Here is a 15,939-nt window from a genome sequence, read left to right as displayed (position 1 = left end):
TAGTATTTCCACCTTGAGGTGAACAACCCTTCAGAGCATCCCAGGATCTCAGCACAAGGGTGTACTTATCAAGTCAGCTATTTCAATCCTCTGCCCTAATCAGAATTCTGTCCTTCCATCTTCCAGCCAGTTTTTGCTTGAAATCTTCTGTGATTTGGAAGCAAAGCATAAGGAAAAGGGAGAGTATGGACTTAGGAGTAACATAGGCTTTTGTTCAAAACCTCCTCTGGAGCTTTCTAGCCTTAAAATGTTGGGCAAATTATTTACCCTCTCTGAGCCTTCCTTTCCTCATTCACAGAATGGAGATTAAAAACTCCTATTTCATGGATTTTTTAAAAGTGGGGATTTTATGAAATAAAACAAAACACCTGCTACAGTGCCTTCTTCATAGTAGATACTCAATAAATGTCTCCAGTTGCAGCCTTTTCAGGCAATTCATCAATCTTTCTTTACACTAAAACAAGGCTTCCTAAATGTGTAGTCTGTGGCATTTCTATGTAACAGGCAGTCATGGTGACTGAGTTTGAAAGCCTGAGATGAAATCCTAGGTCTATAGCTTTACTGTATACACTGTGATAAGGGAATCTGTGGTAACTTTCATAGATTCCTTCAAAATGAGGAGTTGAACTGGTGGCCACTTGAGATCTCTTTACAATATGAAATACTCTGACTCAAATATTCACACTTTAGGTTATGGTTTATTTATCTGAAATAAATCATAACATTCTCTACTCTAAAGTTCTGCTGGTTAGTGAACAGTAAGTACTTTTTCATTCTCTGTGGTATATATCCTATGGCAAGGAAACTACTACCTCCAAAAAAAGCTGTTTTGAATTTGGAAACATGTAATTGCCAAGTATCCCATGTAGTCAGACAAAATCTGCCTCAATCCAAGTAATTAGTCCTAGTTCTTTCCTCCCCTTGGTCAGTGGCCTGCGTCCCAGGAAGACAAGATTCTGGAAGCTTTCCTCTTTTTGTGTCAGGTTTGAACTCACTGGTCTTTGCCACCTCTTCATTTCTTTTCCTCGTCTAATAATCTGCATTAGCTATTCAGCTGCTTTCCATCATAACCAAGTCCCCAAAGTTGGGAATTTTGTGAAGCAATAAAGGTGAACTCTTGGAAAATAAGATTCTGGCTGACAGTGGAACATTTGGAATGCATGGTTGTTTTAGAAATTTTTTCTGTTCATAGTCCATTGATATTGCTTCAGGGAATTGGAGTTTTGGATAAACATTTTCTTGGCTTAATCCTTTCCTACATTCCAAGCTTCTCTCCCTTCTTCCCCCAGCCTTCCCCCAATCTCTGGCTCCCATCCATTTATACATTCATTCATTGATTCTCTCCTCGAATATTTACTGAGTTACTACTACATAGAAAACCCTCTGTTAACCTCTGACCTATATTTCAATGATAAAAAAATATCTAAAACTTGCCCTCAAGGAACTCACAGTCTAGTGGAAGAGATACACAAACATACAACCAAAACTCAAGGCAAAAAGAATTAATAGCACAGCTCAATATATTTCAAACCACAAACTGCAGTCCACTACTAGGTCATGGAATCAATCAGTAAGTCATAACCAGCATTTTTTAAAAAATAAAATAAATTGAATAGGAAATATTGAAGTGAATCACACAGTAAGGATATGTGTTGTTTTGTGAAACTTTTATTTAACTTATAAGTAAGTGTGTGTGTGTATAGCCACGGTGCCATATATATGATTTTTTTGTTTGTTTTTACTATGTGCTAGTTTGAAGAACAGTAGTTTAAGACATGACCAGATAGAGAAATGCTTCTCAGACTTAATGTGCATATAAATCACCTAGGAATCTTGTTAAGATGAAAGTTCTGATTCAATTGGTGTATGGTGGGGCCTCGGATTCTCTTTCTGGTGAGCTCCCTCGTGATGCTGTTACTGCTGGTCCACATAAGGAGATCCAGTGTTAGAAAGACAATTTCCAGTGGAAGGACCTGAGGAAGCCCCTGAAGCCATTCATTGGTGACTTCAAGAGCCTCCAAGGAATAAAAGAAAACAAGATTTTCCCTTCTCTTTCTGGTTTTCGCTTTTGGTAGATTGATAGAAATCCTTAGTCCATTCTTTTCCTAAGTCTGTTGCTGTCCAGCTCCCTAAACCAAGGGACCAGATAAGCTTCAGATCAGTTATTGTGAAAAGCTCCACCGCTGTCTCTGAGGATTAGCCCCCGAGTTTCCCATTATGTCTCAAGCACATGTGCCTTTCCATAGTGTCCCCTGCAATTAATGGCAGAGTACTTCCTATAAAGCAGGCTTTTAACAGCAAGGACAGGAAAAGTTTCATTTATTTCACCTTTACCTGCCCCTACATTTCATCAGGCTTCCATCACCTGCACCTGATAGCTGCCTTGACCTCCTAATGGTTTTCTCGGCCTGCAATTCCTTGCCTTTCTTCCTTCCTCCTCCCTCATCTCTTCACCTCCTAATCCATCCTGTACCAGGACATATTGATCATCCTAAAACAAAGCTTTCATTATTTTCTTTTACTGCTAAAACACCTTTAATGGCTCCGCATCGCCTAGGCACGCACTCTGCTCCTGCCAAACTTGTTTGCTGCTGCTGTAACATGTCCTTCTTCATCTTTTAGTGACCTCTCTCCCTCCCCTTGAATGATCTCGCTTTTCCAGTTATCTGAATCCTGCCTGCTCTTTAGAAGTTAGCTTAAATTCCACTTCTTTCACAAAGCCTTTTTTGAGAAACCTCAGAGGGAATGAATCTCTCTTTCCTTTTGCTATGTCTCAGCACAACAATGCTGAACATAATTCGTGTACTGGTGTATGGCAGAAAAAGCAAAGGTTTGGCCGTTAAGAGACCAGACTAACCAAAACCCTAGGGGTGTAACCAAATCGGATTGTGTAACCTTGGACAGGGCATTTGTCTTCTCTGAGCCTCTATTGCCCCACTAAGATAATGAGAAGATTGGAGCCTAAGATCTCCAAGTGACTGCACGTGTGCTCAGTGATAATGCACATTTTGTTGGTTTCTAAGTTTTAGAGATCTCATTTTCGATTTTTCTGTGATAATTTTCCTTATTTTAATCATACTTCTCGTTAGTATTGCACTATTACCCATGTTTTGAAGTATTTTCTAATTTAAAAATTCTCACATGTGTTTGTCTTTCTTACCCCTATCAGGAAGGAACCTCATTTTATGGTTGGAGCAATGAGGCCCGGGGAGGGCCCGCCTAAGGGCACGCAGAACAGAGCACACGACCCAGCTTCCAACCAGGGAGGGCCCCATGATCCAGGGCATTGCCCCGCATCGCTCAAAGTGAGTCTCACTAATTATCTGTCAATTGATTGGAGGTTGTCAGGCCCATCTTGCAAGACAACTCCTTTCTCCCTGGAAGGAGGAGCACCTTGGAGTCTGTTGGTTAACGGGGAAAGTGCTTAGCCTGGGAGGAAGGCGGGGCACGCCGGCGTCCTCTCTCACCCGGGGTTTCTGTACCCCATTCTTCTCGAGGGAGATGTGCCGGGGTTAAAGGATACTTGGAACCCGTCCCTTTGGCGGAGACACGTAGCCGCCTCCAGCCGCTGCTCGCGGCTGATCCTGTGGAGTGGAGCGCCGCCGCCCCCCACCCCCCAGCTCCAGGTTTCACTCAGGCTCCCTCCGCTCTGCAAAGGGAGGGGGAAGCTGGGGAGCCTTGCACACCAGTCTTCTCGGAGCTGCAAGACGAGGAGCCCCGTGCCCTCGGGAGCCTCTCGGCGGCTTCCCCTCAGCTGCGCCGGTGTGCAGACTCTCCCCGCCACCCCCATCCGCCGCTCGCCCTCGCTTCCTCCCTCCAGCCCCGCGGCCGAAGCGCGCACACCGGGGCTCCAGCACGTGGGCGCGCGGGAGGCAGCGGCCGCTGCTGCCGCTTCTGGAGCCCAAGCCCGAGCCCGAGACGGCGAGATAGTCCTCCCATGCTGCGAGCTCTGCGGCCGCCTTCCGCTCAGCCTCTGCCCGGAGCCCAGCCCCGCGAGCTCCGAGAGCCGGTGAAGCAGCGGAGGGGAGGACACGGACAGGAGGAAGGGCGCGGCGGGCTGGGGCGAGCGGGGCTCTGAAAAAGGGGCGCCGGCAGCCGGGAGGAGGCAGCCCGGCGCCCTCACTCGCTCTCTGCTCCAGCCGCTGCTGGGGGTTCCAGGCAGCGATGCCGCCGCACTCTTTCTAGGCGGCGGCCAGCGGAGGTTTCCCGCAGCCGGCCCCCATTCCGCGGGCGAGTCCCTGTTTATCCTGGAGGACGCGCCCGGCCGCTCGAGCCGAAGCGAGCGCGAAGTCCGAAGTCAGCCCCCAGCGCCGCCAACTTCCCCGGGAGCCCCTCTCCCCTCCGCAGCCTCCGCCAGCCCTGGGAGCGATGCGCCCCCAGCCGGGCGGCGCGCCTTCTGCCAACTCGCCACCCATGGGATCCACTGCCCTCGGCTGCCCGGCTTGGAGCGCGTAGCCTTCGCCGCGTGGCCCAGGAGAGGAGCGAGACACCAAGGCGTTTCGCGGATTCCGCGCGCGCGGGTCTGCTGAGGTCTCCTGCGCCAGCAGCGTCCATACCCAGGGGTAAGTAGTCCGGTCGAGGCGGCGCCATTTACGCCTAGCTAGTTGCTTGCAGAGATGGCAGGGAGACACGAGAAAGTTGTCTCCTTACACCTATTCTGGGATTTGGCAGCGAAACGCAACATTGGTTCTCTCAATCCGATTGCCTTCGGGGCTTCCCCAAATTCCTTCATTTCTAAACCAAGGAGGGAGACCTCTTCCGCTTGCCAAGGAGAAAGGGGGCTCCCTAGAGCAGGCCACTGACTGTTCCCCAATCAGTGTGCCATTTGGGGCTTTTCAGCCCCCCGCACATTAAACAGGCACTCACCGTGTGCGCTTAGAGATCCGCAGCCACCTGGGCGCTCTCGGAGACCGTGGGCAGCCCGGGGCCCTAGGGGAGGCTAAGCGTGCTTCATTAAAGAGAAGCGACTGCTGGGATATTAAGGAACTGTGTATGTGTGTGATTGGGAGTGGGAAAGGTAGCCACAGGAGAAGGCGCGAGTGAAATTTTTCTGTCGCTGACGGGTAGGGTACCCTGGGTGCCCCGCTCCGCGGTACGGGTTTGGGGCGCAAGATCTGGGGCCGCCGGACAGAGTCCAACAGGTGGCCTGCGCGGGCTTTCTGTGGCCGGGCGCGGGGGAGGGGAGCCGCCCCCTCCGCGGGGCCCAGGCTGCTGCTTCTAGGGGCGCATCTGAACATGGGTAAGGAAATGCGCTCTCTGCTCTCAGGCCCGATTTGGGGTGAGTGTATGAGGCATCCAAATGCCTCCTGTCGGAAAACAGCGGCCTCATTGTGTGCCTGACTGAGGTTTCAACTTGCAGGCAACTGAGGGGCCATTCAGCTGGGGCGACGCGTACTTGGCTGGTCCTCGGATGCGAGCCCGGCCTTCTTCGTGGTCCCTGGCGGCGGGTATTCCAGCTCCCTAGGCTGGGCACCGAGCCAAACCTCAGCATTTTGCTTCTTTATACTCCCTCAAGGGGAGAGGGAGTTGCAGAAGCACCCGGGCCGTGCACGAGTTTATTCTTCTTCACCTCCCTCCTGCACTTGTATCCTAAGACTCAGATGGAGGGACGGGGGTGGGTGGGAAGGGTGTGTACAGGTGGTGTGCGCCGGTAAGCGTGGGGACAGGTCGAGTTTGAGAGGTGGACGGAAAGAGAATAGAGAGAGACAACGTTCTGCACCCACCCTCGGAGATTCGAACTGGGAGAGGACGTGGCAGCACTTTGCAAAAGTTTCTTCTGAATGCACCATCCTTCCGGTGATTTGAGTGTGCAAATTACTCGGGGCCCTGAAAGCGGTGGCAGCCCGAAGTATTATAGTATCTTCCAGAGTCAGCCAAGTGACTTCTCCATCCCTCCGTTTGCTCATTTGTAGATTGGGGACAGTTATCTCTGCTCAAGGCAGAAGCCTCCCTGTCTATAAAGGAGCTACTTAGAGATGGGTGTCAGGCTGGAAGATGGGGGAGCAGCTGGGGGGGAGGGGAGTTGTCTGGAGGCAGGATGCATAGTAGCCACTCACTTTTAACTCAGATTTTGTGTTTTGAGGAGGTTGATTGGCTTTGAGAAGATCGATGGAGATTCTGAGGTGCTAAAGCTTTCCCAGCATCCCCCTTGGTGCCGCCACTCCACTGCCTGCCAGCGAGCTGTTTGTACCATGGAAATGAAGTGATGGACACTCAAAACGCAAAAGAACCCTCCACTGCTAGCGCTTGGTCCAGCAGTTTCTCCTTCAGGGGAGGTTCTGGGTACTAGAGCAGTTTAGCCCAGCTGTTTCCACTCTGTAATTGCTGCTGCATCTTTCCAGCCCCCATTTCGTCTCTCTTCCCAGGGAGTTCTCCTCCTCACTCGGGGCCTCTGGCAGCAGGTCACCAAGACTTTGTAAGTAGAGTGAGCCCCTTGACTTGTAGAGGGCGCTGGCTGATTTCACAGGGCGAGCATGCATGCCTAGCCAGAAGCCTGCCTCCTGGAGGTTTCTTGTTGGGAGGGGAGCCAGGAGCTGGGGCGTCAAGAAGAGGAATGCGCAGCAAGGTACTGTGTACAATAGAGGACTGAAGGACAAAGAGAGGTACAGAGTCAGAGGAAGAAGAGAAGGGGGAGTGAGGGGACAGAGAGAGACACGCAGAGGCAGAACAAGGGAGGAATGAGAGAGAGAAACATATAGAGGCAAAACGAGCGAGGGAAAGAGATGGAGAAGGAAAGTTATAGGGTAGATGGGGCAAAGCATAAGAGGAGTGAGGAGTGAGAGAGAGAAGTGGAAGTAAGGGACGTAAAGGAAAAGATTTCTGAAGAAAAGAAGAGTGTAAGCAAAGGCAGCATAAAGGGAAAGGAATGGGAACACAGTAAAGGAGTCAGGTGGGGAGGAGAGGAAGGGTGGAGAATAGAGGAAGCAGGAGGCATAATAGAGGAAGCAGGAGTATAATTGCTTTACAATGGTGTGTTAGTTTCTGCTTTATCACAAAGTGAATCAGCTATACATATACATATATCCCCATATCCCCTCCCTCTTGCGTCTCCCTCCCACCCTCCCTATCCCACCCCTCTAGGGGGACAAAGCGCTGAGCTGATCTCCCTGGAGGCACTTGCTTTTGTATTTAAGTTTTATAAACTACACTGCCATTCCAAAGAAGTTGACATAATCCACATCCTTAAGTAGCCAGCCCTGGGTTAGTGTTTGTTTCTCTGGGGAGTCGTGCATTCTGCAGAAGTTGAACACCCTCTTGGAACCCAGCTGCACTGGAGGTGACAAGAGCAAAAGAAGTTTAGATTCTTGGTAAACGCACAGATGCACAAGTTCATTTGTCTTCACTGTTTTTTTATTTTTATTTTTTCTGGGTAAACACAGGGCTGGAGAATTGAGGGGGCAGGGGCCTGTTTCATTAATAGTATTTGCCAATGATTCTCTAAACCCTGTTTAAGGAAGCATCTTCTGGGTAGCTTTTGAGAAAAGCACAATACTGGACCCACTTCCCCAGTAGGGACAGGAATGTGCTAATTTAATGAGTGCCCCATTGATTCTAAAGCAGGGCATCCCTGAGCCACACTTTGATAAACATGGTATAGATGGTATAACACCCCTCTCTAATTTGTTCCCATATTTCCTCTTAAGAGATACAGTTTAACGTCTCGCTCTGGTATCCCGTCCTCTCCAGAAAAACTCTTTTCTTGTGTGTTTCTCTTGATAAAAGGACAAGCCCGAGGATTGCTCAGCCAGGGTTACCTTTCCCTGAACCTCATTAATCACGGTAGCTCCAGGGGACAGCAGACAGCTCTTCTGGTTGACCTTGTCAGGGGTGTCCACAACCAACAGGTACTGGGCACCCGGCAGGGCACTGTCCTGGGTGTTCTTTGTCCACTGCCTATTTAACAGTCACAAAGATCTATGCCATAGGCACTGTTACTATCGTCCGCGTTTTGTAGTTGAGGAAACTGAGACTTGACTTGTCCCAGAGAAGTTGTCTGTGGCTCAGCAACTGGAAAGCAGCAGTTCTGAAATGTGAAGCCAGGTCTGGTTGACTCCAGGGTTTAAGGTCCTAATTACATACCATGATGGCTGCTAGTCCCAGTACTCCATTCTAGACTGATGGAGTCAAAGATCCTCGGAGATCTTTCCCGAGCACTCTCTCTCCCCACTTTATCAATTGAGGAAAATGAAAAGCAGCTTAAGAACTGAAAAGTGACTTGCCAGAGATCCTACAACCAGTAGGTGTCTAAACTGGGACCAGTGCCCTGCTATCTTGAGTCTCAGTCTAGCCTCCTCCCCACTACACCTGTAGTTGTCACGTCAGGCTGATCCTCGAGGGCAAATGAGCATCTTAATCAAAATACAAGTGCCTGGACCCCACTAGAGGCTTACTGAATCAAAACCTTTGGGCAGAGAGCCCAGAAACCTGTATTTTTAGTCCTTGCCTCCAGTCTGCCTCTGCCTCTTACCATTTGCCCCAGTTATTCTCTAGCTTTTGGCATCTGATGCTGTGGATCCCTCAAACAGCTTCAAGAGGAGAACTCCACGCCCCTCCCGCTTCTAGCAACACACACACACACACACGCGCGCGCGCGCGCATACTCTCTGCCTGCTGCAGCCCATGCTGATGTACCATGGGTAAGGAAAGAAGCTGGTCAACCTAGAGGCAGCTTTGAAAGCTCTTTGAGAGGTGTAGCCATCACAGAGATGTTTGCTAGACTCGGTTTTTCCTGTGCCTGGTTGGAAAGTGTGTAAGGAAGCATCAAATGCTCTTCAATGCATCAGCGTCAGCATTTGTACTAACACTTGACACAAAATGACAGTGTGAGCCAGGCCACTGTGCTGCTGGGTCAAAGTGTCAGGCTCCGTCTTCCAATTTAGTGGATCTAGCTGTGGGGTAAGAAAAGCCCCTTTCCTCCCCTTCATTAGTATGCTTTTGAGTCCCTCAGAATATGTCAGGGTCTCCGTCTGCAGGTGACAAGTCGCCATCACTCCCACGCTCTTTCTAGCCCACTTAAATTGTTTTCCCGGTGATCTCAACGTCTTTTCCCTGCTATTTCATTGAAAAGTGGCCAAAGGGGCCAGACATCTTGTCCAGCGAACTGTTCGTCATCTTTCCCTTTTCAGGTCCAAATTGATTTTCTGAATCTGTTGCTTTTAGCCCTGACCTCTTAGTCAGGGGTGGTAATTGAGCTCAGGTGGCATTGATAGGCAACTGTGTGATACATGTGTTTTAAACAACCACAGCTGTTTGTGAGTGGAACGCAAACCGAGGAGTAACTTACATTTACAATGTCTGCATCTTTAATAGGCTGGGAATTTTTTGGCCACTTCAGTGGGGCAAACCTACTTTTCTGGCATGGCTGGCAGTGGAGAAATTAGAAGGTGGAAGGAAACACTCTGAGTGGTTAAGACTTGGGCTCTGAATGTAGACAACTAGAGGTAAAGGCCAGCTTCCACTTTGCTAGCTGTTATAACCTTGGTCTGGTTATTAAACTTGCCCACGTCTCCATTTCTTCACCTGGACATTGAAGATGATAACAAGATGTCCCTTCTGTGTATGCTGCCAGGACTTACCTTGGTCAGTGACTGAAGTGCTAAGCCCAAGTCTGGCACATGGTGAGGACTCACCTGTTACCTAGTATTTATGAAACAGGTGTCATGTGTCAGGCTCCATTAAACCGAGGATAAAACTGACATCACAGAAGTTAAGCAGCTTGCCCAGGTCACCCAGGTCCTAACTAACAGACTCAGACTTGCCATTCAGATCTGCCCTTTTAAATTCTGCTGACGCTTACTGTTACATTGACATGAGTAAGGAAGGGAGTTCCTTCCTTACACGTTAAGACAGAAACATACTCTGGTTTGTATTTTAATTAAACCCACTAGGAGAGTGTCAAACAGAACTATTGTAGGTGGGGATCTTTTGAATTTGGGGGGATAATTTTTAGGTGGTTAAATCACCTCCAGATACATGCTTTTGCTTTTCCAGCAATTGGGAAGAGTGTTCATGGATCCATCGATGCCCTGCTGCTTTTGCTTGGATAACTTCTACCTGTTTTTAAAGTCTCAGCATAGATACTGTTTCTTTGGGAAAAATTCCGCTTGACTCTTCAAGGGCTGAATTAGATGTCTTTATGATATGTTCCTTCACTTACACTATAATATGTATCCATTTATTTCTTTATATCTGTTACTTAGTCTGTATATAAGTTTCTTGAGATCATGGACCTGGTCTTAACTGAAGGTATAGCCACAGTGCCCAGGACAGTATGTGACATACAGAAAACTTACAAAATACTTTTAAATGACCAGTTGAAACTTTGAGCTAATTCTAGGGGTTTGAGAAAAAGTGGTCATTGTCCTCAAACTCTAAAAGGAGAACATCCAAACATTGGCATTGAAAACTTTGCTGTATAATGTGTCCCCAGAGGCTTTAGTTCTTTAGATGGAAGACGGATGTAACGGTATCAGTAGTTGTTGACTAACTATGTTGGTAGCTTTGGGCAAGTTCCATCATGATGTTGCCTAAGATGTAATTAGAAGGGACATTCTGATTTATAAGTTAATGTGATTTTATCTGTACATTTAATTAGTTGCTCAGAAAGGCACTTTTGTTCCTCAGCCCAAAAGTTTTAAAAATTAATAGGCTCCTGGAGTTAGAACCAAGGTTAGAGATAATCTAGTTCTACCAGCTTGTACAAGAGGTGAGAAAATGGAGACTCGGAGAAGGAAAGAGACTTGCCCAAGGTCACCCAGCAAGTGAGTGCCAGAGCCAATGTGAGAGCCAGAGGTTTCTGGCTGCTTGCCCAGGATTCTTAATGCACAGCTGAGAGTGATGAACACATCAGTGGTGAGCTACTTGTTTGCTTTGAAGGCATGCTTGTAAGCCCTGTGCATGTATATATCCTGGACTCTGCACAATTCCAAGATAAAGCTCTGCTGAGAAGGAGGGAAGCAGGACTAAATGATTTGCTACTAGGGGAAACCCTAAGTGTCAGAGAAGTTTGTGAGAGAGCATCTTGGCGGGTCCTACGTTGTTGGCAAGGTCTTATGGGTTTCTGGGATTCCCAGTCTACTTTGCAAATAAGGAAACATGACTTGACAGAAATCTTTCTTTGATGGTCTTGAGTATGGTATTTCAGGGAGACATAGAGATGTATGGAAGTTCATTGCCAAGCCCCTGGCACAGGGTTGTCGGCAAAACGGAGGTTCAGATCATGCTCCCCTTCCTTTTTAATGCTTTTTTTAAGATGGGAAGCAGTCACCTTGGGACCCTTCTGTCTACCTCTGGGGTGCCTTGGATTCTGACTAAATAGACCAGCTTAAATACATCCTCAAACACAGAAATGCGTGCAGTGTACTCTGATATCGTCAACACACAGATCTTTATCACATGGTATCAATATTATGGAGACAGTAAGACACAGATCATTGGTGCGATATATTGTGGATGATCCTTTGGAAACATTATAATCAGTGCTGACAAAGCAGTAGAAATGTCTCAGCACAGCACCTTCCCTGCCTCCCAAAAGGCTTGCCAGATCAACCCAAAGTAACAAGACTGTGATTATTCAAGGAGAGAAGGCACAGTTAAGAATTCTCTTCGCCTCTCAACCATAATCAGTCTGAGATTATTGGTGCTATTTTTGATTTGGTGTCCAACGGCTGGGTGCGAGGGAGAGGCACCTCTCTTTGTACCTTTACCAGCAGAATGAATTGCTCCCTTCTCTAGCTTGTCTGGGTGCCTGAAATTCCTCCACTAAAGGGTAATTCCTTGGGACTTGAAATAATTTGGGTTTTCTATGGTCCTCTATTAAAATGCAAAACTTCCTGTGTAAGGTATCAATTAGCTACTTTAGCTCTCTAGACCTAACATCTCACCCTATAATTCTCATTTGATGGAGGCATTTTGACAAGCATTAAGGGTAAATACTACCAGGACTACCAACACTATCAGGACACCACCTACTACTACTTCTCCTGCTACTGTTAATGTTTGCCTTTATTGAGGACCTACTGTGTGCCAACATGGTTCTAAGTTCTCACATGTATTTTCTCCTCTTGTATGCCCAGTAACCTAATGTTATAGTTATGGGTAGGGGAGTTATGATATTACCATAGAGATGACAAATATGTTGAAAAGTGGGAGTGGGATAAACCCAGAATAGCGGAAAAAAAAAAAAAAGTAATATCCTGAGCTGGAAAAAATAATGAGAAGCAATGCAAAAGGGCAGGAGGAAAGGGAAAATCTCCTTCCTTTTCCCTGTTCCCAGACATCCAAGTCTCCAAGTAGGATCTTTAGAGAAAGGGAAGGAAATAGAGTCTTGGAAAGCTAACTTGTACCAAATCCCTACTGCTGTAACTGGCAGAACAGGGCTTTAAATTCAGACTTTCCTTATTTTCAAACTTTGGTAGGTAATACTGTCTCCAATTGACTTATAAAACTCTGAGCTTGAAAGATGCTTAGGGAATATCTTGTCTTGCAGCTTTCAAATGACTATAATGTACATTAAAAAACATATTTTACATCCTTACCTAGTACATATCCACACACACAACTGACACAAAATTTTAAAAAAGTAATATTTACTCTTGCTGTAGGTTATTTACTGACATTTCCTGTTCTGCTGTATTCTGTTACCCACCGTATACATGTCCACATATCCACAACTTAGTCACACATATAATTAAAACAGAAATTTCAAAAAATAATATTTACCCCTTTTTACTTTGGGTGATATCTTTCCATTTTATTCTGGTTCATTTATAAAAATTATGGTATGACCCACAACTTTTGTTTCATGACTCTAATGGGGTGAAACACACAATCTGAAAAGCGCCGACCGAATCTGCTCCTATAGACTTTTAGAGATGGATAGAGTGAAGCTTGTGGGGAGTGAAGCCAAAGTTTTCCTTTGTCCAAGATCCCATGGCAGCTAGTAGCTGAACCAGCCTTAGACCCAGGCTCCCGATGCCCATCCACACCTATGAGCAAACGCGTCTTTGATTGTGGACTCTGGGCCATTATTAGATTCAGCCTGACAGCAGATTGTTGCCATTGGTTGCTCATCATCTCTGCCCTTGGCTTTGACTTCCACTCCCTTCATGTAGAATTTTGTTGTTGTTGTTGTTTTAAGATTTGAGTGCCAGAGTTGATTTGTGATGTATGGGTTTGGTGGAGGGTGCCTGTGGTTGAGAGGCTCGGTGGAGGGGCAGGAACAGTGGTAGCGGCCCTGTGACTCATCTGTGGGGCTCTACAGACTTTTTTGATCAAATGCCTGGGGATAAGATCCTGGAGGATGGAAGAAGCATTGATGCCAACCTGGTTGTCCTTTATTCCTATACCTGTTTCTCTCTGGACCACTTACCCTTTCACAGTCCAGAGGGCATTACTCTTATGTTTAAAGGCATTCATTCAAGCACCAGTGACAGTTTAGTTTTTCCATACTTGGTGTACAAAGAACCCTTTCTGGAAACTCTGATAACTTTTGGGATGGCGTGGGGCGGGGGAGGGCAGAATTTTAAAAAATTGTAAATTTTAATGTATTTAGCACTGCTTATGAATGGTAAAAATCTAAACAGTGCAAATTGGGTAAAACAAAAAAACAAAAACAAAAATTCTTCTTCCATCTCTAATCCCGGTCCCCAGTTCCCCCTTTCTTAGTATAGCTGTGTTGTCCGAGTCTTTTGCTTTTTCCCTGCCATATATGGGGACAGATCGCCTGTTTTTGTTTCTTTCACACAAATGACAGATATGCTATACCTTTTTTTGGTTTTAATTTAAATGGCACATCTTAGGGGTAGTTAACATAAGTTTATATTGAGCTGCCTCTCTCTTTTTCTGAGCTGCATAATGTGCCATCATATGGATGTGCTGGGATTTACTTCGCTGTGGTAAAGTGTAATGATTAAGAATCTAAACTCTGGAGCCAACCTGCCTCTGTGTAGGGGGGAGGGGGAGGAAAGGGAAGGACATGTGGGACTTTTCCATACAGTGAACTACCAACAGTTATTTGCTGAGGATCTTTTGTCTTTTTATTTGATCCTGAATCTGGAGGCAGCATTTATTTACCCCAAACAGCATTTATTTACCCCAAACACTTGTGTGTTATTGAGACTTCAGCCCCATGCTGTCTCGGAGGTATCTGCTACAAGATCATTCCATGCAGAAGGGAGAACGTGTACAAAGGGCTTGAGGTGGGACTGTGTGTTTCACAGTCGAGAACCAGCAAGGAAGCTAGTGGTGCTTGAAGTAGAGGAATACAGTAGCACATGTTGATTCCTAGGAAAAAGCTGGTTTAAGGCCAATGTACAGGCGTGTTAACAACAACAAAATTCCATCTAATCTGCCTCAACTAGGTTTCTGCAGAAGTTTTAAAGAAGGCTATATGACTATTTCCAGAGTAAGAGAAAATAGATTCTACTTTACAGAGTCCAGGATTTTTCAGTGAAACTCTCCCGCCTGTTATCCTAGTGAGTTTGAAGGGAGCATAAAAGTGTAGCCAGGAAACAAGTGTTCAGTGAAGGAACATCCACTTGAATAAGTGAACAAATTAGAAAGTGAACTCACTCATTTGGATGGTGAGAAATAGTGGAAGAGACAGGCAGCTCCATCCTGATTGGTAGGCAGGGAAGGCAGTGAAATTTCTGAAAGAAGCAAGTTTTAAGTTATCAGCTGGGAAATTCCATACCAGCCAAAGTGGGGAGGAAATTTTACTTTGTACTCAAAGTTATAGGTTTTTTCTTTTTAAAATCAGTTGTTTGGATGGAAGTAGAATGAAATTAAACAGCACAGAGAATTAGTAGCAGCCAATTCTGCCCTCCCCATCCTACCTTAATGAAGCTTTTGGTGTGATTGTCTCAGTGTTACCCCCACTAGCTAAAAGAAATAAAGGGAGACTATCAAAATGCTTGAAATGTATTAATACATTATCTTGAACAACACATATTTTTAACAACAAAAGTATCTCTTAACTCCTAGCTTTTTGTTTGTATACATCATAGTGAAGAGTGTTTTACAGAACCATTTGATTTTGAGAAAATATTTATATTGGATGTTTTCTGTGCATTTATTTCTCTTAAGAAAAAAAATAGCAACGAAAAACATTGTCAGTCTGGGTGGGTTCTTTTTCAGATGCAAGATTACTCAAACTGAAATCCTTTTTGTACTCAAATTGGGCCTGCCAGCTTTAAAAGACTCTAAAAAGTCAGGACAATATGATAAACTGGCCCATGTGTTCAGTCTTAGCTCATCAAGGCTGCGCCAGAATTGACATTTTTATACAGTGTGGCTTGATGCTCTGATTACAAATTGGTCATGAGTAGCTAGACTCTTTATAATTTTATTCACTAAGGGGTCGTGCTTGTATCGTTAGGTCTGTTTTGGTTTTGAAATCTGGAGGAGGAAGTATACTTCTGGTTCCCCTCTCTTGTTTAAGAATGTGTGTGTGTGTGTGTGTGTGTGAGAGAGAGAGAGAGAGAGAGTCATACAGAAACAAATGCAGTTTATTGTATGCAAAAAGAAGCGTTTCATCTTCCTTCAAGGCAGTGATGATAGCATTTCTCTTCCTACCTCTTCTTTCCTTTTTTGCAAAAGCAGCTTAAATTGTAGTTTTAGGAAGGGTATTGAGTATTTATTATTTCTCATCATTGATTTTACTTGTGATAAACGGATGAATTATTTTGGAAAAGGGTAGGTCTATAATTGTATCTCTTTTGGGTTTGTTGTCAAGAATTCTATTTTTAATTCAATTGTATGAAAATTTTCACACAAGGAAATTACCAACAATTACTTTTTGGTCTAGGACCTTTTGTACTTGGGGTCTTGGGAGAATAAAAGACCAGTAAAGACAATGCTTTCTGTCCTCGGAAAACCTAGAAACAGCATGTATTTACCCAGAGCAGATTGAGAGTGGTAATTAAGAGTTAAACTGGATGC

The sequence above is a fragment of the Hyperoodon ampullatus genome (genome assembly GCF_949752795.1).
Source record: "Hyperoodon ampullatus genome assembly, chromosome: 4".
Lineage (NCBI taxonomy): Eukaryota > Metazoa > Chordata > Mammalia > Artiodactyla > Ziphiidae > Hyperoodon > Hyperoodon ampullatus.
This window is presented reverse-complemented; position numbering follows the sequence as displayed.